The following is a 24492-nucleotide window of genomic DNA, read 5'->3' as shown; positions in this document are numbered from 1 at the left end:
TACATCAATACAATTTTAGTCTCTGAACATACACAAAGGATTTTGGCATTCAAAGAAAAATACGATACTGAAGTTTGTTTTAGAGAATGCACTGCACCGCATTATTTATTGTCCTGGGTAGATACATGTGTATCCACACACAGAGCATTTTAATACACGTTATTTCCAGAGTATGCATTCCTGGAAAGACTTCTGCTAATAAAGTGAGTGTGACAAAGCTATATTTGAGCTTTCATGTCATCCTTTCAGAATCTGGATGCACTGCCAGTCAGTAATGGAAATTACAGCTAAATAAATGACTCAGTAGTCAACCTTCTAGAAACAGCCATAGTTAGCTTTTAGGGTAATGCTAACTTCACTGTTGTTTTAGTAATCTCATCAACTTTTTGGTTAGGGATGGATAAATAACTAGCTTTTAGTATGTAAATTACCAACAAAAACATTTTGCAGAAAATGGGTCAGGTTAGAGATGTAAATGAGGCCTAAAGTGTCTCATTAGGTTTTGAATTGCCTTTTTTTTTCCTTAAGCGTTATAAATCTTGCAAGCTTTGGGGGTAATTTTCTCGCTTGAATAAGCGAGTAAGGTCTTTTCCAATAATAAATGAACAAAAATACTTCTTGAAACTAATTCTGCTTGGAAAAAAAAAAAAAACAGAGCAAATTGAATACTGAAATATAGTTTTCAGGTAAGTTGTGCAGATCCCATGTACAGATTTCACAAAGGACCTAGTGTGGCAGAATATTCAATGCCTCTCCTTTAATATCAACTGTATATTTGAAAAATACTTATCAGATCTTGAGACAAATCATTAACTATAAAATATAAGTCTATTTTGTGAAGGGATGGATCTTTGATTTAGCAAAATGTCTCTGTGGTTCTCCTCTGACAAGTCCTGTTTGTAATGCTCATGTCTAATCCATATTTTCAGAACAAATACTATGCAAAGGCAGGGTCTTGCTCGTAGCACTGCTCTTGGGTCAGCTTACACAGTCAAATGATGAGTGCAGACACAAAAGCCAGGCAAAACTGCTTTAGATCTCATAAGATACTAATAAAACAGCGTCGTATCACAGACCGAGACTGTCACCAGGCGGCTTCACACCTCTTCCTTCCGCCACGTTGGTTTCTCTCCTAGAAACCACTCATTTACAGCAGCCAAAATTAGCCTCGTGTGACAATGTATGAAGCATGTGCTGCTCGCGTTCAGCTATCACGGCACTGCCAATGTTTAGGACAGTTTAACATCTCAAACTCATGACGGGGGGCTGCTGAATTTTTGTCACTCGGAAAGCTGCAAAAATGGGATAGTAAATATATAATTACAGTAACTACCTATATTTAAACGGCTTAGAAATCTAACAGGGAAATCCATCAACCCACTGTCATCATTTAGTTTGTGTTGGGCCTAATTAAAGATAAACACTTAAAGTCAGTGATTATAAAACCACATTTCAGATCACTTTCTTTTTAATTCTCAGCAACAACCAATATCCCCTCACCTATATATATATATATATATATATATATATATATATATATATATGTATATACTCTTTCTAAAATACCAGCTTCAATATTTGCCTGCTCCTTCATTCATTTCATACTTTGCTATAGCAGTCTCTGTAATGGACTTTATGAAATAGAGTCTTTTGTGTTTAGCCCAAGTGATCTAAACAAATCATAGGTATGTATATATCACATTTTCTTACAGAATAGATTTTTATTATTTCATTCATTTTACCCAGTAAGAAAAAAAGGGATGATGAGACTAAATTCTTCACACAAGTATCTTATTTAAATTGGTCCCTGTTGCCTACCAAATTTTTAGAGGTCAATGTAAGATATTTTCACACGTTTTAGCAAAGTAAGCAAGGAGGTGACAGCAGATCTTGAGGTCATTCAGACCTAGTCACAGCGGGTAAAATAATACGTGTTTATTTAGTGTTTACCAAACACTCAAGTGTTTGGTCACTGTGTTATGTTATGTGTTTTAATATAAGAGAGTTATTTCAAGTAGACGGGACAGATAATCTGAGAGAGAAATATGAGTCCTGACGTGTATTTGTCTGGTCTACATACTGTTGCGTCACCTCTTTCGCTCACTACTAAAAGTCTTACTGGCCTCCCTAAATCTCGTACAGCTTTTTTTAAAATTTTTGTCTTTGTCTACCAAGTATTCCTTCCACTTTCAGCTTAGTTCCTACTTGAGGATGACCTCAAACCTCTCTCACAGTCTAGTCATGCTCTTCAAAGAGCAACCTCCTTCCCAGGGCTTTAGGAGATAGGAAGCACACCCCACCACCTCTATCCTTTCGATTAGAGTTACTCACTTATCTCTCTAATAAATGCACAAAAGATGATCATATAGTCACATACTTAGGGCTAAGGAAAATGGCCCAGCTTCACTGAACACTTATCATGTGCCACACGTTCACTTTACCCTCCAAGCAGTCCATGCAGGAAGCATGATGATTAGTCCCACGTTACAAATGAGGGAATTAACCCCTTAGAGAAGCTGGGTACCATGACTGAGATCATAGAGTATGTGGTGGAAAGAGAACTTGGGTGCAAGTTCAGGTTCAAAATCAGGTCTCTGTATATGCTAAACAGAGCCTCTACTAGGCACACACTTCCTCCATACATTCTAGCCTCTAAACACATTGTTATCTGTATTATGTGTCTAATGCAGTGGGGTTAGGGTTCTGATGCTCTCATGAATCCAGGCTGGTGTTATCTTTGCTAATAGCATCCCCATCCACAGACTCTATCTGAGGCAAAAGTGGTTCTCTTGAATATAGAGATGAACATGAGCTGGAACCCATATTCAAGTGGTAGTTCTTTATACTCCTGTCATTTCTGTGATTATTTATAAAGTCTCTGGGAATACAATTCTGCTTCTTGGTAAGGCCTTTTGACACTATGAGTTCAGAAAATCTATTACCAGAAATAACACCTCACCAATACTTAAATCTCAACAACATTCAAGGTTTTCACGTCTATGATTACATTTTATTCTCAAGATAGATCTTTGTCAGACACAGCTGATCCATGATCATCCCATTTACTTAAAAGAGAAAGATGATAAAAGAGAAAGTATGGAAGAGAAATGAATGATTGTTTAGAATCAACTACTTGGGGACACTACTTAAGTACCTAAATTCTCCCTTCAAATTCACATACTGAGGCAGGAGGAAGAATCCCCCCTCCTAGCGTAAAGTGATTGGAGATTCGTTCCCTATGGACTGAAACTCCAAGAGAATAGCAGGACAATTAAGGGAGGAGGTCGGGCCCTGCCCAGACCACATATTTCTCCTTCCCAAAGTCAGCAGACCTCCCTGACCACACGTGCACAGACACTTGGGCAGTCAAAGGGGAAGTCAAGGAATGCTTTACTTGTAGGCCTTTTTGACTGGATCCATTTTGCCTAAGAGATTTGTGAACACACATGGAAGGGTCCTGAGATATACCATATATGGACTAGAAGAAGAACTGAGTCGCTGAGTTTTGTTCAACTCTTGCGACCCCATGGAGCCTGCCAGGCTCCTCTGTCCACGAGGTTCTCCAGGCAAGCATACTGGAGTGGGCTGCCATTTCCTTCCCCAGGGGATCTTCCTGACCCAGGAATCGAACCCAGTTCTCCTGCACTGCAGGCAGATTCTTTACCGACTGAGCTAAAAGGGAAGCCCCATATATGGACTATGACCGAGGAAAATCAAACTGATTGGTCAAAAAAACCCAGAAGTGCTCCACAAAAGTAATTCAAACTGCCATGAGGGTGCAACTCTGCGACTCTCCCCGAGACCACCCATGTGTCTATCCCCAGGTACTGGACTCTTTTCCTCCTAATAAATATGTAACTTGCTTCACTACATAAATACTTGCTTCACTACCTTCTGTCTTTGTGGGAATTATTTTCTGCAAAGTCGAAGGGCCAGGGTCCTCCAGGAATTGGTGATGGACAGGGAAGCTTGGAGTGGTATAGTCAATGGGGTCGCAAAGAGTCGGACACAACTGAGTGACTGAACTGAACTGAGCTGACCTAGTGGCTAGGATTTGGTGCTCTCACCGCCATGACCCAGACTCAGTTTCTGGCTGGGAACCCGAACCCTGCTCCAAGCCATTGAAGGCTGAGGACACCCAAGATCAATGTCTTCCTTTTAGTGCATATGTTCTTCAACACATTCTACAGGTAACATAATTGGGGTTCATGTAGCATTTTGTTAACAGCTTATAAAGGGCAAGCTCTAGGATGAGAAGTTGTGTCTATCTCCAAGACCACCCTTTTTTCCTCATAACTCAAGTTCAGTTGATAGTACAAATTGACTGCTTACATAATGCCTGGTCTTATTCCTTATCTCAGGTTGAGATTTTCTCTACTCAGGTTTTCACTTTGTTAATGGAAAGAACCATGTTTTATTTTCTTTGCATAACTCACAAGCTATACCTTTGAAGCTATGTTTAAAAAGCCAAGGTACAATTCAAATTACTGGTGATGTGAATGTGATCTGGAAATAAAAGAAAGTTTTCCACACTTGTACTTTTATCTCTTCACCCAGAAACTGTATCTCAAGCAATTCTGGAAAGGAACTGCAGTCTTTGAAACCCCTATGCATTCCTGGTCATTCCTTGTTAGGCAAGCTATGTTGAGGGCCACAGTTTGAACTCCTTATATTATCCCAGGCTTCTCTGGTGGCTCAGACAGTAAAGAATCTGCCTGCAATGTGGGAGACCCGAGTTCGATCCCTGGGTCAAAAAGATTCCCTGGAGAAGGGAATGGCTACCCACTCCAGTATTCTTGCCTTGAGAATTCCATGAACAAAGGAGCCTGGCTGGCTACAGTCCATGGGGTGGCAAACAATTGGACCATAAAGAAGGCTGAGTGCTGAGGAACTGATGATTTCAAACTATGGTGCTGGGGAAAACTCTTGAGAGTTCCTTGGACAGCAAGGAAGTCAACAATGAATATTCATTGGAAGAACTGATGCTGAAGCTGAAGCTTCAATACATGGGCAAAGAGCTGACTCATTGGAAAAGACCCTGATGCTTGGAAAGATCGAGAGCAGGAGATGGGGGCAACAGAGGATGAGATGGTTGGATGACATCTTTGAAACAATGGACATGGGTTTGAGCAAATTCTGGGAGACAGTAAAGGACAGGGAACTCTGTGTGATACAGTTCATGGGGTTGCAAAGAGTTGGACATGGCTGAGCAAGTGAGGAATATTATCCTAAGTCCCCTAAGGATCAGCATGTCTAAAATGACTTGTCCAAAGTTTCAATGAACTAGTGGCAATGTCAAACATAAAGTCACATCTTTAGACATGTCTTGGCACTGCACCTCTGAAGAACTAGTGTATTTGTTATCTTTATCACATATCTGTAAGTATAGACCATGAAATCTGTAGGACACATTTATTGAGTAAGCTGCCAGTAGAATATCATAATGATGAATGAAATCTTTAAAAAGTAATCTTAAACAAATAATAAGTTATCAGAATGCTGATTAGTTAGAACAGAAAGAAAGATTTATAGGCTGATGTAGCTTAACATCAAAGAGTTGGACTCAAAAACACATGACACTTTTCCTATTGGTTTAGTCTGTGTACACACATGTATTTATAAAATACTGATTATATTGTGAAAGTGCTAATACAAATCAGCTTTCTGTTCATGGATTTTATTTTATTCGCCTCTGCCTCTCCCATCCTGTTGTTTTGTGTGAGACACGATATCAAGAGAAAAAAATTATGAAATCTCACTGCATTATATCACATAGTATATAATGGGGAAATAATTAACATTGAATGAATGAGGCTAGGCCAGGTAATCTGATTACATTGGTTAAAGTGATCACTGATTGATGTAAAGTAACACAGTGAAAAGAATTATGATGAATATATGTACATATTTAGCTATAAGAGTATATCCTATAAGATCATAGAATATGTCTGAATCTTTTATCTCTGTACCCAGCATCAGGTAGAGTACTGGACCCAAGTTAGATATTCAATGTATATGTATTTCACTGATGAACACTTTCTACTCAAAGATAGTATATAATCCAGGAGTGTAGATAAGTGAAAAATATTTTTCACCCTCTTTCTCATTTTTTGGCCTCAGTATTTAAAAAGAATGGCCAGGCTCTTACAGATACTTGGGCAGAAACTTTGTCTTTTCCACAATGCACTCATCTATGAGGCACACACATATACACTGTGTTTGAATGAACCCAAAAGGATTTGATCTGCACAGGCCCTGGTGGCTCAGAGGTAAAGAATCTGCCTGCCAGTGCAGGAGACACAGGAGACAACAGTTCAGTCTTTGAGTTGGGAAGATCCCCTGGAGGAGGGCATGGCAACCCACTCCAGTATTCTTGCTTGGAGAATCCTATGCACAGAGGAGCCTGGTAGGCCACTATCCATGGGGTCCCAAAGAGTCCGACATGACTGAAGTGATTGAGCATCATAGCAGCAGCTGCACAGGTCATTTTAGAGAGAGACAAATAGTAAGATTTTTCAGTTCTTCAGGTTCACATGCATATTCTATTTTCAAGTGTTTCATAATTTGCCTTTATTTCATCCTCATGATGTTTCTCTCGACTACAGTTTTATTTTATATATGTATATGTGTGTGTGTGTGTATATATATACAACTTAGAATTGCACATTGGTAATATACTCAATATGGAAACACATGCACCTTAAATATACAATTTTCAAATGAGCATCACTTGGTTTAAATTTCACTAACTTTATATCAACAAAAGCAAAACAAACAAAACAAAATAAAAGCAGACTCATAGATAATAGAAAATAAATGAGCTGTGGCTAAGGAGGAGAAGGGTAGTGGTGGTGAAACATGAAGGGGGTTAAGAGGTACAAACCTCTGGTTATATAATAAATAAGTTACAACGATGTAATATACAGCATAAGGAATGTGGTCAATAATATTGCAATAAGCTTGCACGGGGACAAAGGCTGCTAGACTTACAGTGCTGATCTTTTCATAATGTGTACAAATGTCAAATCATTATGCTGTGCATCTGAAACTAACATACTATTGTAAGTCAATTATATTAAAAAAATACCATCTAACCACTCTGTGACTACAACTTTATTTTTTAAGTTTAGTTTGAATTTAAGAAATTCATAAGCTCTAAAAGAGTTTAACATTTTGTAAAACTGCAATAATCTTTCATTAGATTACCTTTCATATACAAACTGTACTTATGTTCAAATTTGTTTACTAGTAAAAACTTGTTTTCATTTTCAGTGGACATATATTTTAAACTGAACAACTTTGAGTGTCTTGAATTTCAATGAAATGGATCATACAAACAAATTAAGGGAAAATACTGTTTTTCATCTAACAGCTTTTTTAACTCAATGAATAGTTTTCAGAAATAAATTACAGTTGTAAAGTTATAAATAAAAAGGTAGGTATATTCAAGTCCATCTCCTGACCTGAGTTAAAGATTGATCACATTTTGAAGATTCTGATTAAAAGGAAGATATTCGTTTTCAGCAGATTGCTGAAACTCCAAAGCTTACGAACGCTCTAGTGGAATCTCTACCCCAGCAAGGGTCAGTGTGTGTGTGTGTGTGTGTGTGTGTGTGTGTGTGTGTGTGTGTCTGTGTGTCTGTGTGTGTGTGTGTCTGTGTGTGTGTGTGTCTGTGTGTGTCTGTGTGTCTGTGTGTGCATGCGTGTGTGCATGCACCTAGTGTCATGCATTGAACATATTTCAAGGCTACACTGAGCTTATCATACATATAGAGAAAAAGACAGGCGTCCCCTTAATAAGCAAAGAATTAAGAATTAGCACAGATCTATCTGGAAAGAACTGAGACTAGTGGAAATTCAAGCTGCCTTCACACCCATCAGCAAAACTTCCACCAAAGGATCTTTTGGCTTTACTCTTTTTATCCATAGCTCTCTGACCTGTGGAAATAGCAAGGAGAGAAAGCGGGAGAAGCAATTTCCTTTTGGAAACCTGTCTTTCACTCTCTGACAGGAGTTTATAAAAATAGGTGCAAGTTTATGTCCTAGTAATAATCACTGTATTTCTCTACAATTATTTCTATATATGCAGGCATCAGTTTTATTAGCCTAACCTGTACATCACTACATTCTAAAAACGTACTGCAACTGATTCCATCAATTCATGCATTCTTCTGTAGATTTGGTCAATAAATAGCATCCATCCAAACTTTCTTTGGGATGTCTGGCCCATTCCATCAAATCTCTTTCAAACATACTTGTACTTAACGCTACACAAATACAACAGATGATAAGTTTTTCTTGTATATCACAAAGACCTAATTCATTTGGAATTTCTATATTTATTTACTTCATTAAGAATAATTTACATTAATATTTTGCTCTGATCAGAACTAATATGTCAAAGAAGGAAACAAATACTTTAAGAAATAATAATTTAAACAATGTAATTTTCCTTTAAGGGCAAGTGGTGCATGAAAGGAGAAATGTTACCATCATATTGCAGGCTATTCTGAAAAATTAAAATAGAAACATAAAATGTCTCAAAGAAACAGCTGTGTAAGTTTAAACGAATCAGATGTGTTCTATGGGAATATGCTGTTTTACAATGATTAACATTCTTAAGTTTAGAAAGATTATTATACTTTATACTTGAAGTTTATTGACAAATAGTTGTCCTGACCATTTTCCCACTGAATTTGAGGTTAATTTTTTTTAGCTGTAATGCTGTTCAAGTGCTCAAAATGTTACACCATAAGTCCGGCTCCACCAACCCAGGGGCAAGTCCTACCTGAACTTGAACTCTGATGTTTTATACGAGGTCAAGGTCAAGGTACTCACTCACAACAAGTGTTCCTTGCAGGGACCCTGCTCAGAGGAGCACACGTGAGACCGGGTATCACATTGATCTGGCCATCCCTGGAAGCTGAGCCTTGTGGAAGCAACAAGAAGTTTGTGGCAGGCAGGGAGACCTAGTCAGGACACCCCACCCACCCCTCTCCAGCGAGACACAGCTCTCATCTCATCACCAGCTCTGAAGGCAGCTGGCCGGGTGGACACAATGCCCCAGCACGGGGAGGGAAGAGCTGTGGGGAGCAAGCTGATGGCCCCTCTCTACGGACAGGGAAGAAGAGAAAGGCAGGATATTGAAAATAAATAACACAACTCCCTCTCTGATATCAAGTGCCAAAGATTTCAGAAGGGAATGCAAATCCAGCACAGAAGACCTTTGTTTTCTTCTCTTGTATTCTGACATTTTCCTAGAATCACTTGATAGCACTCACATTAAGCTTCATTTCAGATTCTGTCCAAAGTCAAACTACCAGATGCAGCCGAGTGTGACAAAACTTTCCCAAAGATCAGAATGAGCGCTTGTGTTGATTTTTCATTCGCTGCATTCCTAAGACTGATTACAAAAATTAAAGGTCATAGGAAAGAAGCAAACTGCACAATAAGAGGCTATTTCTTCTCCTATTAGAAACCATGATAGCACATCTAATTTTCACAAACTATCCAGCTGTCCTTACAATGAAAGCTATTTTGTGTGTGCTTTTCCCCATCACCAATAAAGCTTCATGATCTAAATATGAAGATGAACACTGTTAGCAGGAATAAACTATCAGATTTTCACGTGGAAAAGAGAGACACTGTAACCACAGCGCATGTTAAACAATTGCAACCATTGTGTCAATGCAGACTTCTTAGAGAAATCTCAAATAGTGCATTCTGAAACCATGAAAGTGTGTTTGAAGGATAATGATAGGGACATGAGCTATATTTTCCAAAGACGTCACATCAAGGATCTAAAAACAAAAAAATAAAACCCAGAAAACAGCATGTTAAAACTCGTTTCCTATCTGAGTTTGCATGAGAGTTATAAAAAAAAAAAAAGGAAGAAAATTAAATTTCTATTTTCACAGGCAATAATGTGTTGTACAATTTGCAATTAAAAATAAATTAGGCACAAAATCTGCAACAGATTGTTTTTAAACTTTCATTAAACCTCTTGAGTTATGCTGCTGGATGCAACGTGCTAACAGAAATGCTAGGGTTGAAATGAGTTTCTGGCATATGAAATAAAATTATGTCTTCAATCTACAAAAATTTAATTTACAGCTTAGCTGATTGGATGGAGCATTTTAACACCATTTTGGAGGTTTAAGAACAGCAAGTGCCATAATCCTCTGAGTATTTTGATCACTAGCACACAGGCATGTAACATACTTTGTGTTCAAGGCAAACCTTTATCCAGGATGCAAAGCTGGTGCTGAATTATAATCACATTCAAAAAGATTGCAAGCCTGTGGGTATTAAGCTTTGCACTCTCAAGCTTAGCCAAGAAGATTTAAGCAACCTACTCTGGGATCATACAGTTGATCTGATCAGAGTATTTGGAGACCTTGAAGTTTATTTTTATCAGAAGTTTTGCATTCAGGGTCTCAAACATTAGACCTTTTCAGTACTAAGCAAAAGTGTTTCCTTGCAACTCCAGCAATGACACTTACAAGCAGATGGGATTCATGAGAGAAAGAAAAAATAAAATAAGAGAGAGAGAGAGAGAGGGACAGACACAATAGTTTACCCCTAAATAAAAGAAAATCTTGAAGGCCTAAAAACAACTTCTGATGTCTTCGATGTTATTCCAGATTTCTTTGCTGTATTTGTCTGAAAAAGATTTATCAGATATTTTTGCTACTCAATTTAAATAACTTAAGTAATTTAAATGACAGATGCCATCTGTATCCTAAAGCAGTCAACTATTTTGCTGAACTTCTTTTTTTGTTGTTGTTCAGATGAATCAGGGAGTTATTTATGGAGCAGGTGTTGCTCATATTCAGTCTCTAATAACAGAGACAAGGATAAAATAGAGATCAAGTTCAGAATTTTTTTCATCTACACTTCCATAAAATGACTACTGAACATTTATAAATTAATATATAACTGAAGAATGACATGAGGTACTCATACATGAATTTCTCTTCATTGTGGATGTGAGAAAATAAAGGTATACACAGTTCAGGTTCTTTACAATAACTGGACCAAGGTTCTTAAACCTAGCATCACGTACTCTTTATTTGTTCTTTTGTAATTAGTGACTATTTGGGGAGCGTTTCTGCTACATTAACATAGTTTTGATTGAAAATTATAAAGGACTATGATGATTTCTGACAACCAGTCTATACCTTCTCATTTATTTATCATTTGTTTTTCCTTTTCTTTTTTTTTTTAATCAAGAAAACATGCATATAACTCAAACCACAATTTGTTGATAATGGTCCAAGAGAAAATAGTTTTGTCTTTCAATTATAATGAAGTGAAAGAAGTTTCCCAAATGGATCCTTTCAAGCACAAACAAAAAGAGCAAGACACATCATCTCTCATTCATGGTCATGAAGGCTTAGCTTGATCTGCTTAAATCTGTTTGGCTTCTTTCTCTAATAAAACTATGTGCCCATAGCATCCATACTTGGTAGCTTCACCTGCCTGAGCAAGACAGGGGCATCACTTGCTGAGAGCAAGAAGCAGATAGGGGTTAGGTTTAGATAGGATCATCTGGGAAAAGAAAGGTGGAGGTCAGATGTAGTTTGTAGATGACCTGAGATGACCTTAGCAATTCTCTGAAGTCTGACTTGAAAAACCATGTTGACTGGTTGGGCTAGGTGGTAGTCCCAGTGGAGATAAACACATTTGGGAATATAGAGTCATATATAGATTCATATATATAATGAACAAAAGTCATAGATTCAACTTAGAGTTTAGGGCTCATATTGGGCCTGAGAATAGAAGTAGGGATATAGATTTTGTATCAAGTGACTGGGAAGAATTTCTAAAACTTGAGCCAGAGTGTGGCCTGTGCAATGACCCTTTGTACACAAGCAACTGTGGATCTCAGAGCAGCATGCTTTCAGTTCCAGATTCTAGTCATCTTTGAAGTGCTGTCAAGTAAAGGTTTAGACTCATCTCAGTTTTCACTATCCCTCCCTTTGCCAAAGGAATAAGACAACCTCACTGGTGCCTATGATTGCAAGATGACTAATTCCTCAAGGGTGACTTCAGCTTTAAAAAATGAACCTGGTGGCTAAGAAGATTCCCATGATTAATTTAAGGATGAGGATAAAAGACTTGTGCCAACAATGTATTCAACAGGTGTTTTAGGGCCTGGCTAAATAAAGTGATGAAGTGAAGTGAAAGTCACTCAGTTGGGTCTGACTCTCTGCGACCCCATGGACTATACAGTCCATGGAATTCTCTAGGCCAGAATACTGGAGTGGGTAGTCTTTCCCTCCTCCAGGGGATCTTCCCAACCCAGGGACTGAACCCAGGTCTCCCACATTGCAGGCAGATTCTCTACCAGCTGAGCCACAAGGGAAGCCCAAGAATACTTCTCCAGTGGATCTTCTTGACCCAGCAATTGAACCAGGTGGATTGCAGGTGGATTCTTTACCAACTGAATTATCAGGGAAGCCCTAAATAAAGTTATGGATGCACTTAATTATTACAGGCCTGTGTTAAGCCCTGGTCATGTTGATCTCTTTAAAGTATTTGACACCATTGATTTTTAACATTTTTGACACCCTGGTTTTTAAATGTCTCCTTTTTTTATTTCCTGATACATATCTTTGCTAGTTCTGCTCTTTAATCATTTTTATTGTCCTATTCTGGCTTCTCAACATCCTCTTCATGTATCTAATTATTAGGGCATTTCAGGATTCTACTCGTAGTTCTTTGCCTTTTTTCATGCAAAATACTCTTCCTGGATGATCACTTTATCCATTGGCTGCCATTCCATAAGTACTCTGCCTATTCTCAATTACTCTCTTCAGAGATTAGCACTGTTCTAAGATCCAGAGCTGAATTTTAGTGGTTGACTGGATATATCGAATTTGCATGCCTTCAGGGACTTGAGAAATGCAATATCATAAACTAAATTCCTTCTCTTCCCTTAAAACTTTCTCCACTCATTCTTAACCCTGCTCCATCCTCTATAGACTTCATCGTGGTTAATGGGGCAGTTACCTATCCAAAGAAGATATTCCGTTGTCACTTTCAAATCTTCTCTCACCTCTAACATCCAATATTATGAAATTCTCATAATGCAACCACAAAAAGATGTCTCTATTTTAGTAGACAAATAGTAGACAAAAAAATGTCTACTATTGCTTCTCTTGTTACTTTGCTCTTGCTTTCATTTTATCTGTCATCTTCCCATCATATTTTCACAGTAACTCCAACATCTGACTCTGCCAGTTCAATGGTTCTCAGACTGTGATCCTCAAAAATGGGGCATCAACATCACACGTGATAGAAAGACAAGGCCCAAGACCCACCCCCAGGCCTACTGATTGTGAAACTCAGGGTGTGAGTACCAGCAGTCTGTGTTTTTAACAAGATCTCCACATGATTCTGATGAATGCTGAATTTGAGAATCACTAATTTGAGTTGATCTCTATTCTACTGGCTGAATGGTTTACTATCTAAGAAGTCCACTGCTATCATCCATAGATAACCTCCACTGGTTACCTGTAAGATTAGATTAGTGTCTTCAGTGAAGTTTATGCAGGAATCAATATCAGTTCAGTTCAGTTGCTCAGTCGTGTCCGGCTTTTTGAGACCCCATGGACTGCAGCACACCAGGCCTCCCTGTCCATCACCAACTCCCAGAGTCTACTCAAACTCATGTCCATTGTGTCAGTGATGCCATCCAAACATCTCAACCTCTGTCATCCTCTTCTCCTTCTGCCTTCAATCTTTCCCACATCATGGTCTTTTCAAATGAGTCAGTTCTTCGCATCAGGTCAAAGGATTGGAGTTTCACCTTCAGCATCAGTCCTTCCAATGAATATTCAGGACTGATCTCCTTTAGGATGGACTGGTTGGATCTCCTTGCAGTCCAAGGGACTCTCAAGAGTCTTCTCCAACACCACAGTTCAAAAGCATCAATTCTTCAGTGCTCTATTTTCTTTATAGTCCAACTCTCACATCATACATGACTACTGGAAAAACCATAGCTTTTACTAGATGGACCTCTGTTCAAAAAGTAATGTCTCTGCTTTTTAATATGCTGTCTAGTTTACTCATAGCTTTTCTTCCAAGGAGCAAGTGTCTTTTAATTTCATGGGTGCAGTGTGTAGTGATTTTGGAGCCCCCCAATATAAAGTCTGTCGGTGTTTCCATCATTTTCCCATCTATTTGCCATAAAGTGATGGGACCAGAAGCCATGATCTTCATTTTTTGAACATTGAGCTTTAAGCCAACTCTTTCACTCTCCTTTTTCACTTTAATCAAGAGGCTCTTTAGTTCTTCTTCACTTTCTGCCATAAAGGTGATGTCATCTACATATCTGAGGTTATTGATATTTCTCCTGGCAATCTTGATTATAGCTTCTGCTTCATTCAGCCTGGCATTTCGCATGATGTACTCTGCATATAAGTTAAACAAGCAGGGTGACAATACACAGCCCTGATGTACTCCTTTCCCTATTTGGAACCAGTGCTTTGTTCTATGTCAAGTTCTAACTGTTGCTTCTTGACCTGCATAGACATTTCTCAGGAGGTACATCAGGTGGTCTGGTATTCCCATCTCTTTCAGAATTTTCCACAGTTTGTTGTGATCCACACAGTCAAAGGCGTTGGCATAGTCAATAAAGTAGGTATTTTTCTGAAACTCTCTTGTTTTTCAATAATTCAGCAGATGTTGGCAATTTGATCTCTGCTTCCTCTGCCTTTTCTAAATCCAGCTTGAACATTTGGAACTTCACGATTCATATACTATTGAAGCTTGGCTTGGGGAATTTTGAGCATTACATTTCTAGCATGTGAGATGAGTGCAATTGTGCTGTAGCTTGAACATTCTTTGGCATTGCCTTTCTTTGGGATTGGAATGAAAATTGACCTTTTCCAGTCCTGTGGCCACTGCTGAGTTCTCCAGATTTTCAGGCATATTGAGTGAAGCACTTTCACAGCATCATCTTTTAGGATTTGGAATAGCTTCATTCCAAATGGAATTCCAGCAGGAATTCCATCACCTCCACTATCTTTGATCCTAGTGATGCTAGGAATTCCAACAGGAATTCCATCACCTCCACTAGCTTTGATCCTAGTGATGCTTCCTAAGGCCCACTTGACTTCGCATTCTAGGATATCTGGCTCTAGGTGAGTGATCACGCCATCATGGTTATCTGGGTCATGAAAATATTTTTTGTATAGTTCTTCTGTGTATTCTTGCCCCCTCTTCTTTATATCTTCTGCTTCTCTTAGGTCCTTACCATTTCTGTCCTTTATTGAACCCATCTTTGCATGAAATGTTCCCTTGGTATTTCTAATTTTCTTGAAGAGATCTCTAGTCTTTCCCATTCTATTGTTTTCCTCCATTTCTTTGCACTGATCACTGAGGAAAACTTTCTTATCTCTCCTTGCTATTCTTTGGAACTCTGCATTCAAGTGGGTATATCTTTCCTTTTCCCCTTTGCCTTTAGCTTCTCTTCTTTCCACAGCTATTTGTAAGGCTTCCTCAGACAGCCATTTTGCCTTTTTACATTTCTTTTTTCTTGGGGATGGTCTCAATCACTGCCTCCCGTACAATGTCAGGAACCTCCGTCCATAGTTCTTCAGGCACTCTATCAGATTTAATCCCTTGAATCTATTTGTTACTTCCACTGTATAATCATAAGGAATTTGATTTAGGTCATACCTGAATGGTCTAGTGGTTTTCCCCACTTTCTTCAATTTAAGAGTGAATTTGGCAATAAGGAGTTCATGATCTGAGCAACGGTCACCTCCTGGTCTTGTTTTTGCTGACTGTATAGAGCTTCTCCATCTTTTGCTGCAAAAAATATAATCAATCTGATTTCGGTGTTGACCATCTGGTGATGTCCATGTGTACAGTCTTCTCCTCTGTTGTTGGAAGAGGGTGTTTGGTATCTATCACCAGTGCGTTCTCTTGGCAAAACTGTTAGCCTTTGACCTGCTTGATTTTGTACTCCAAGACCAAATTTGCCTGTTACTCCAGGTACCTCTTGACTTCCTACTTCTGCATTCCAGTCCCCTATGATGAAGAGGACATCTTTTTTTGGGTGTTTGTCCTGGAAGGTCTTGTAGGTCTTCATAGAACTGTTCAACTAAAGCTTCTTCAGCATTACTGGTGAGTTTACTGACTTTGATACTGTAATATCGAATGGTTTGCCCTGCAAATGAACAGAGATCATTCTTTTGTTTTTGATTGTATCCAAGTACTGAATTTTGGACTTTTTTGTTGACTATAAGGGCTATTCCATTTCTTATAAGGGATTTTTTCCCTACAGTAGTAGAGGTAAAGGTCATGAGTTGAATTCACCCATTCCAGTCCATTTTAGTACGCTGATTCCTAAAATGTCCACGTTCACTCTTGCCATCTCCTGTTTGACCACTTCCAATTTGCCTTGATTCATGGACCGAACATTCCAGGTCCCTATGCAATATTGCTCTTAGAGCATCAGACTTTACTTCCATCAGCCGCCACATCCACAACGGGGTGTTGTCTTTGCTTTGGCTCTGTCTCTTCCTTCTTTCTGGAGTTGTCTCTCCACTCTTCTCCAGTAGCACATTTAGCACCTACCCACCTGGGGAGTTCATCTTCCAGTGTCATTCCTTTTTATCTTTTCATACTGTTTATGGGGTTCTCAAGGCAAGAAAAGTGAAGTGGTTTGCTATTCCCTTCTGCAGTGAACCACATTCTGTCAGAACTCTCCGCCATGACCTGTCCATCTTGGGTGGCCCTACAGGGCATGGCTCATAGTTACATTGAGTTAGACAAGGCAGTGGTCCATGTGATCAGTTTGGTTAGTTTTCTGTGATTGTGGTTTTTTTTCTATCTGCCCTCTGATGGATAAGGATAAGAGGCTTTTGGAAGCTTCCTGATGGGAAAGACTCAGGACTGACTGAGGGGCAAACTGGGTCTTATTCTGATGGTGGGGGTGGGGTGGGTGGGGCATGTTCAGTAAATCTTTAATCCAATCTTCTGTTGAAGGGCGGGGCTGTGTTTCCTCCTTGTTGCTTAACCTAAGGCCAAACTGTGGAGGAGGTAATGAAGATGAGCTCAAAAGGTCCCAGGCAGGCCTGCTGCCCTCAGGGCCCCTGACCCTGCAGCAGGCCGCTGCTGACCCATGCCTCTGCTGGAGACTCCTGGCTACTCATGGGCATGCCTGGGTCAGGAATCAATATAGCTCACCAATATTTTCAGCTTTTCCTTAAGGAACATGGTCAAGTTTCACTTCCCTGCTCTTTGGAAGTTAGGTGTGTCATGTCCTTGCTGTGGCTAACCCAATGCAAGAGATGCGTTTTACTTCCGGTGAGTTTCCAACACGTGATTTGCCAGGTTTCCTTTTGTTCCCTGTCACAGTGTTTAGCATTCAGATGGTGGAGAAAGAGGAAGATAAAGAGCAGAGCTCCAAGCTGACTGGAATCGCCATGCTGTGAAGGAAATAAAGAAATCTTCACAGCTTTAAATTCGTGAGGTTTGGGGGTGTTTGTTACAGCAACATAAGCTTCCCTATTCTCACTTTACCTTCTCCATCTTGGCTCCTGCAATTCTTCTTCTCCTTTCCCCTACTCCTTGTCCAAATAATCCTGAATTCACTGTTCAGTAAAACTGCTGAGCTGTTGCATGACATTACAGCCTTGCAGGTGCTATTCTCTGCACTTGGAACTCTTGACATACATTTTTACTGAAATGATTCCAGTTTTCATTTTCAACTTAAATATTCATTCTTCTGGTTAACTTCTCCTAAGTACCTGGGGAAAAATCAATTGCTTCATCCTCTGTGCTATCAAAACAATCTTTTCATTCCTCTGATATATTTGGTATCATAGCTTACAGTAATTTAATTGTCCAAACTTTTTCTCTGTTCACAAAACGGTAATTTCCTCACTGATTGGGGCTTTGACTTACTCATTTTTATTCCAACAGAAGAATTATTCTTTTTTTTTTTTTCAGAATTATTCTTTTTTAAAAAGATCTTTATCATATCACTTGCATGTTTTTCCAGAAGTAACTTAAACCTTCTACAGCTATCGCAACTTTATATGTATATGTTATATTATGTAGCTCTTTAAACTTTCCCTAATAACATTTAATATTTGTTTGGCTATGGTACTCAGTGTCATGTTGGCCTAAGGAAGGCTTAAGGAAGCAGTTTGCAATAATTCCTACATCCTTTGCTTAGGTGGTGACAATGACTTGGTACAATTAACCCCTTGAATATTGAAACTACAAATTTATATAGCAGAAGTGACAGCTTTATAAGAGAACTCATCACGCTAAAATTATAGTTTTTATCTCTTTCACCTGAATGCATTATCCTATGTGACCATAATATCATTCATCTGCCACTTTCTGCACACTACACAATTTTGTGAAGATTTCCTTCAGGTTTTTTCATGTCAGTTTCATATGTCACTGTCTAAAATGGTTTAGTTTCATGTGATAACAGGTATTTCATCATGGATTTGCCCTTCCTAGATCCTCAGGCCATAAGTAAGACTTTTAAAATACATATTCTTGCATCTGATCTTGCCAAATGTCTCCTTTTTTGGATTTAGCTCTGTTGATGACAGCATCATTTTTCTGAGACATCCAGTATTTTATGGCCTCCTTTTTCTTCTTGGTTTCCCTTAGCCAAACTAGTAATGCAGTGTCCTTCACATTTATTTTTATCCATTTTATTAAAAAAAAAAGTTCATCTCTCTGAATTCTCATCTATCCCTAATTAATTTAAATGATAACAAAGGAAGACTGTATTTCTTAAAGCAATGCTTGCTCATTACTTCCTTGCCCTAAGGGCTTCAAACACTCTTCTCTTCAATATAAACCCAACCTCTTGAGAAGATCATATAAACAAAATGGCCTTTATCTTTCATCCATTCTGTATCTTCCCTATGTTTCCCAGTTTATGCATGCTAATTTGCTTTTGTCGTGTCTGACCATTTGTGACTCTATGAACTGTAGGCTGCCAGGCTCCTCTGTCCATGAATTCTCCAGGCAAGAATACTGCAATGGATTGTCGTGCCCTCCTCCAGGGGGTCTTCCTGACCCAGCGATTGAACCCAAGTCTCTTAAGTCTCCTGCATTGGCAGGCAGGTTCTTTACCACTAGCGCCACATAACGCCTCTATTTAGCATTGCATGAGCTGGGTTTATCCGTTCCACTTTTTTGCTCACAGAAAGTTCTCTACTAGAATTATTTTTCATGCTCTAATCACCATAACAATCCTAGTTATCCTTCAGGACATCCCTCATCTCCCCCTTTCATTAAGCAAGACATTACTAGCCTATAGAGCTGCCCTGGTGGCTCAGTCAATAAAGCATCTGCCTACAATGCAAGAGACCTGGGTTTGATCCTTTGGTTAGGAAGATCTCCTGGAGGAGGGCATGGCTACCCACTCCAGTGTTCTTGCCTGGAGAATTCCATGGATAGAAAAGCCTAGCAGGCTATAGTCCATAGAATTGCAAAAGAGCTGGACATGACTGAGCGACTAAGCACAGCACTACTCTATAGAACTCTTTCTCTTCTTTAAAATTCTAACACTTGTTAAATATTTATTTAACAACTATGACATAATGGTCTTATTTTTCATTGTCATTTATCATCATTTAAATTGTCTCCCTGATCATAAGTTTATTTGCCATTGGAGTGTCTTGTAACTTTATCCTCAGTAAGTTGTCCTAAGTATTGAATACTCATGATAATGTTCACACAAAACTGACTGTGCATGTATTATACTGGGTGGTTAGTGCCAGGCAAGAAGCCACCAGCTACTGTCATTGTCACAGGTTTCTGCTACTTCCTTATACCCTTAATTCTCCTATCTGTTTTTCAGGAGACACTCCCTCCCTAGACTATGCAAATACCCAGAAGGCATCCAGTCTCTGAACTGACCAGCAGTCTAGGTAGAGCCTGAGAGTATAACTCAATTCACCAAACTCAGAAAAGGAAATGTTAACAGTAGCTCAGGAACTCAGAGAAAAATCTGGGCACTAGAAATGGGCCACTGCAATGGACAGAACTTTGACCCTGAGCCAGATTTCTGTTGCAGCCACAGAATCTTTATGGATTCATGATGGGAAGCTGTAAGTGATATAGTAGTTAACTAAAATACCCTGACTACTGCTGCCAATGGGAATCAGTTGGGTGTATTCTTATAGTACTGAAGCCTGGGCCTCACTTTAGGAGAAGTAAGTATGAGCTGGATGGAGTAGGGAAAAGAAATGGGTCAGGGCTCGGTGTGAGTATTTTTAAGGATATTTACAGTTAGCTCAGATTTTTTTTTTTTTTTAATTCAGGAATGAGAACGATTGGGAGAGAATGTCAATGGGAGCATGTAGCTGAAGCAAAGACTATGGGAATTGGTGGGGGTGACGCGGCCACAGCAGATTTTGATTAGTATACTCCCCTTATTTACAGGATCTCAGGTTATAAATCCCCAGGTGAAAGAAACCATGCAGGAAGAGCATGTTGCTTATACACCAGATAGCTATCATCATGAGGCTAGAGTTCATGCCTTTTTGTTCTCCCCATGATATTTTTAGTAACCAGCACATTGCCTGGTTCTCAGTAGATGCTCACTTAGTAATATGCACAATGAATCAATTTGAACTGTGCAACAGCACTTAAACTTCAGATTGACTAATTTTCACTGAAATCTGCTATGAGTTGTTGATAAATGCATTAGGTTAATACTGCATTTAAGCCATCAGGTAATGACTTAAGACAGTCTGAGGAGAGCTGTGCAAAGAGCATAAACTCTTAGAGTTCAGGGTGCAAATCATAGTTTTGTCTCTTACTAATCAGGTGATGAAAGTGAAAGTGAAGTCGCTCAGTCGACTCTTTGCAACCCCGTGGACTGTAGCCTACCAGGCTCCTCTGTCCAATGGGATTCTCCAGGCAAGAATACTGGAGTTGGTTGCCATTTCCTTCTCTAGGGGATCTTCCCAACCCAGGGATCGAACCCGGGTCTTCTGCATTGGAGGCAGATGCTTTAACCTCTGAGCCACCAGGGAAGCCTAACCCAGTGATACTGCACAATTTATTCAACCTCGCTGACTCTTTACTTCTGATTTGTAAAATCAAGTCACAACATCACTTCCGCAAAGCTGTTAAGGTGCCTAAATGAGTATGTAAAGTGTTCTGAGCAGCACGTGGTGATCAGCAAATCATAACTAGCATTATTATATATTAACAAATGGCATTTCATTCAAAAGAGCTGTACATAGTGTTTCAATTTTTATCAGGCAAGTGGTTGATAAGGATCAAAGGTTAACAATAGATTAATAAAGTTATAAACTAGATGAAAAGGAGCCTACTAGTAGGGATACTGTCATTATTTAAATGTATTTGCACAGAAAATGAATAAAAGCATATTTTTAAACTTTATTGTGCTAAAATTTACAAGATATTTAAAGTATATATTGTGGTGACGATATATATGTGCATTGTGAACAAAATTTCTCCCATCTAGTTAATTAACATATATCACCTCACATATGGCAGAAAGTGAAGAAGAACTAAAGAGCCTCTTGATGAAAGTGAAAGAGGAGAGTGAAAAAGTTGGCTTAAAGCTCAACATTCAGAAAACTAAGATCATGGCATCTGGTCCCATCACTTCATGGGAAATAGATGGGGAAACAGTGGAAACAGTGGCTGACTTTATTTTTCTGGACTCCAAAATCACTGCAGATGGTGATTGCAGCCATGAAATTAAAAGACGCTTACTCCTTGGAAGGAAAGTTATGACCAACCTAGACAGCATATTAAAAAGCAGAGACATTACTTTGCCAACAAAGGTCTGTCTAGTCAAGGCTATGGTTTTTCCAGTGGTCATGTATGGATGTGAGAGTTGGACTATAAAGAAAGCTGAGCACTGAAGAATTGATGCTTTTGAACTGTGGTGTTGGAGAAGACTCTTGAGAGTCCCTTGAACTGCAAGGCAAACAACCAAAGGAGATCAGTCCTGGGTATTCATTGGGAGGACTGATGTTGAAGCTGAAACTCCAATCCTTTGGCCACCTGATGCGAAGAGCTGACCCATTGGAAAAGACCCTGATGCTGGGAAAGATTGAGGGCAGGAGGAGAAGGGGACAGCAGAGGATGAGATGGTTGGATGGCATCACCGACTCAATGGACATGGGTTTGGGTAGACTTTAGGAGTTGGTGCTGGACAGGGAGGCCTGGCGTGCTGCGGTTCATGGGGTTGCAAAGAGTCGGACACGACTGAGTGACTGTACTGAACCTCACATATTTATCTCTCTCTCGTATGTGTGTGTGAAACAGTGAGAGAGAAGGAATAAAAAGCTTCTGTATGTTGGAGTACAAGTATTATCTTTCCATCACTGCTCATAATATTGATGCAAATATTCTAAATAAGGAAAAAGGCAGTTATGTGTGATATGCAGAGAATTTAGAAAGGTTCTTCGAACCCACAAGTTTCCTCAGGTGCTCTGGGAGACAGAAAACATTACACAATTCTGTTTGAAAAACTGCAGTCAGGCTGGTTACAAAAGTGTGGGCATGTTCGACCTTCTGAAGTTCGGTAAGTCACCTAAATGCCAAAAAAATGAGAAATAAGGAGTTGAGTACAGATCTAAAGAATTTGTTTTTCCTCCTGTAAGTCTTAGCTAGTAAAACAAAGGTCTGTTGTTTTTTTTTAAAGGTAATTTTAAGAAATGACAAAATCTACTCTTTGGACTAAGACTACAGCTTAAAACAGCAAAGTGTTTACAGGTATCCTGTTTGGACATGACAAATGTTTCAACACTTAAGAATACTTTTGGGATTTAATGTCAGAATCCAAATTTACATAAAAGTAAGCAGGTAGCATCTGCTCCTAAGACGTGGTATTTCAGGAAGCAGCTGGAAACAAGGAAACAAGTAATTTCAGGGACCACGTAGTTGACGACTATACTGCTCAAGTTCATTGTACACATTAGTTAGTGATGACCTGATTAACGCTGGGCTCCCACAGAGGACAAGTCCTGGCCTCAATGAGGATGTGGAAATAGGAGACAGGAGAGGGGGATGGGGCGGGGGAGGGGAAGGAGGTTGGGGTTTGATTTCTAGGGAAATAGTCTTTCTAACATCACTCTGCCGTGAAGCTAGCCTTTTTCTCTGCACGCATTTATGAAGATTGATTAGATTTAGAACAGGTGGAATATACTCTCTTGGGAGCTGGTCTGTGAAAGCAACAGGCTGGAAGACTGGCCATTTTGGCTAGAACAATGAAAGTGGTTAATGAGAGAATGTATACAGCAAAGGAGGCCCCCTAGAGTTAGGCTGAGGTGTGTCCTTAAAAGGTGGACTGTAAACCCTGCACATGACCACCTCTTTCATAATGAAAGAGTAGGAAAATATAAAATGAAAAAAATCCACATCAACACCAGTAAAGGAGTGGTTAAAAGAAGATTATTTTGAATACTGGTTATTATTTTCACAAAACTATTTTGTTTTCATAAAGTATATAAAATAACACACAAAAAGCTTCAGAATAGTTATAAATAAAAACATACATAAAAGTATCCCATTAAATAGACATGTAATTTAAAACTCATGTAAATATATTTGTGGTCATGGGATTTCTTTGGAAGGAATGATGCTAAAGCTGAAACTCCAGTCCTCTGGCCACCTCATGCGAAGAGTTGACTCATTGGAAAATACTCTGATGCTGGGAGGGATTGAGGGCAGGACGAGAAGGGGACGACAGAGGATGAGATGGCTGGATGGCATCATTGACTCGATGGACGTGAGTCTGAGTGAACTCCGGGAGTTGGTGATGGACAGGGAGGCCTGGCGTGCTGCGATTCATGGGGTCGCAAAGAGTCGGACACGACTGAGCGACTGATCTGATCTGATCTGATGAATTTGTATGTGCATACACAAATTTATGCATGTGCTATCATAAACAAAAGAAAGAATATCACAAAGTTCTCTTTTAGATAATAGAACTACGAGTGCCTTTTCACATTTGATAAAGATCTAACTCCCATGATAAATATCTAGGTAGACTAAGGTTCAAGTTCCACCTCTAGAACTTTCTAATTGTGTGCCTATGGGGAAAACACCAAAGCTTGCTGAATCTCATCTTTTTTCCTCATGTATAAAGTGAGGAACAACAGCCTCTGCAGACAAAAGGATTATTTGAAAGTGATTTCAGATCATGTTTGTAAAGTGCTTTCACAGAGTCTGGCAGATCTTTCAATGCTAATTGGTGTTATCATTCATCCTACAGAAAATCTGCATTGTAATTAGAAGTTTTTAAAAGTCTGTTAAAAATCAAATAAATGATAGCATGAACAATGGAATAAGAACACAGTGTGGAAAGGGACCCAGTGCAGGATTACAGGAGTGTTCGAGCCGACAGCTTTTGGAGAAGGAATGGGGAGTTACAGTGATCACTGTCCAGAGAATGGACAGGACAGCAGCAAACAATTTCACAACATCTTTTTACCCTTAAAAATCTGATCAGAGTCT

The 24492-nt window shown here is 39.2% G+C and overlaps 1 protein-coding gene and 1 non-coding gene across 7 annotated transcripts in view; both read right to left on the bottom strand.

The window, feature by feature from the left end:
* The window catches only part of TENM3 (teneurin transmembrane protein 3), a 2742616-nt gene that overhangs the window by 1392476 nt on the left and 1325648 nt on the right, over positions 1-24492 (bottom strand). The window lies entirely within an intron of this gene.
* TRNAW-CCA (transfer RNA tryptophan (anticodon CCA)) lies at positions 20958-21029 on the bottom strand. Its single transcript has one exon. It is a non-coding gene; the product is annotated as a tRNA-Trp (tRNA).

This window comes from Bos indicus, chromosome 27 (genome assembly GCF_029378745.1).
Source record: "Bos indicus isolate NIAB-ARS_2022 breed Sahiwal x Tharparkar chromosome 27, NIAB-ARS_B.indTharparkar_mat_pri_1.0, whole genome shotgun sequence".
Taxonomy (NCBI): domain Eukaryota; kingdom Metazoa; phylum Chordata; class Mammalia; order Artiodactyla; family Bovidae; genus Bos; species Bos indicus.
The sequence above is the reverse complement of the archived record's forward strand: the minus strand, read 5'-3'. Positions and strand labels throughout refer to the sequence as shown.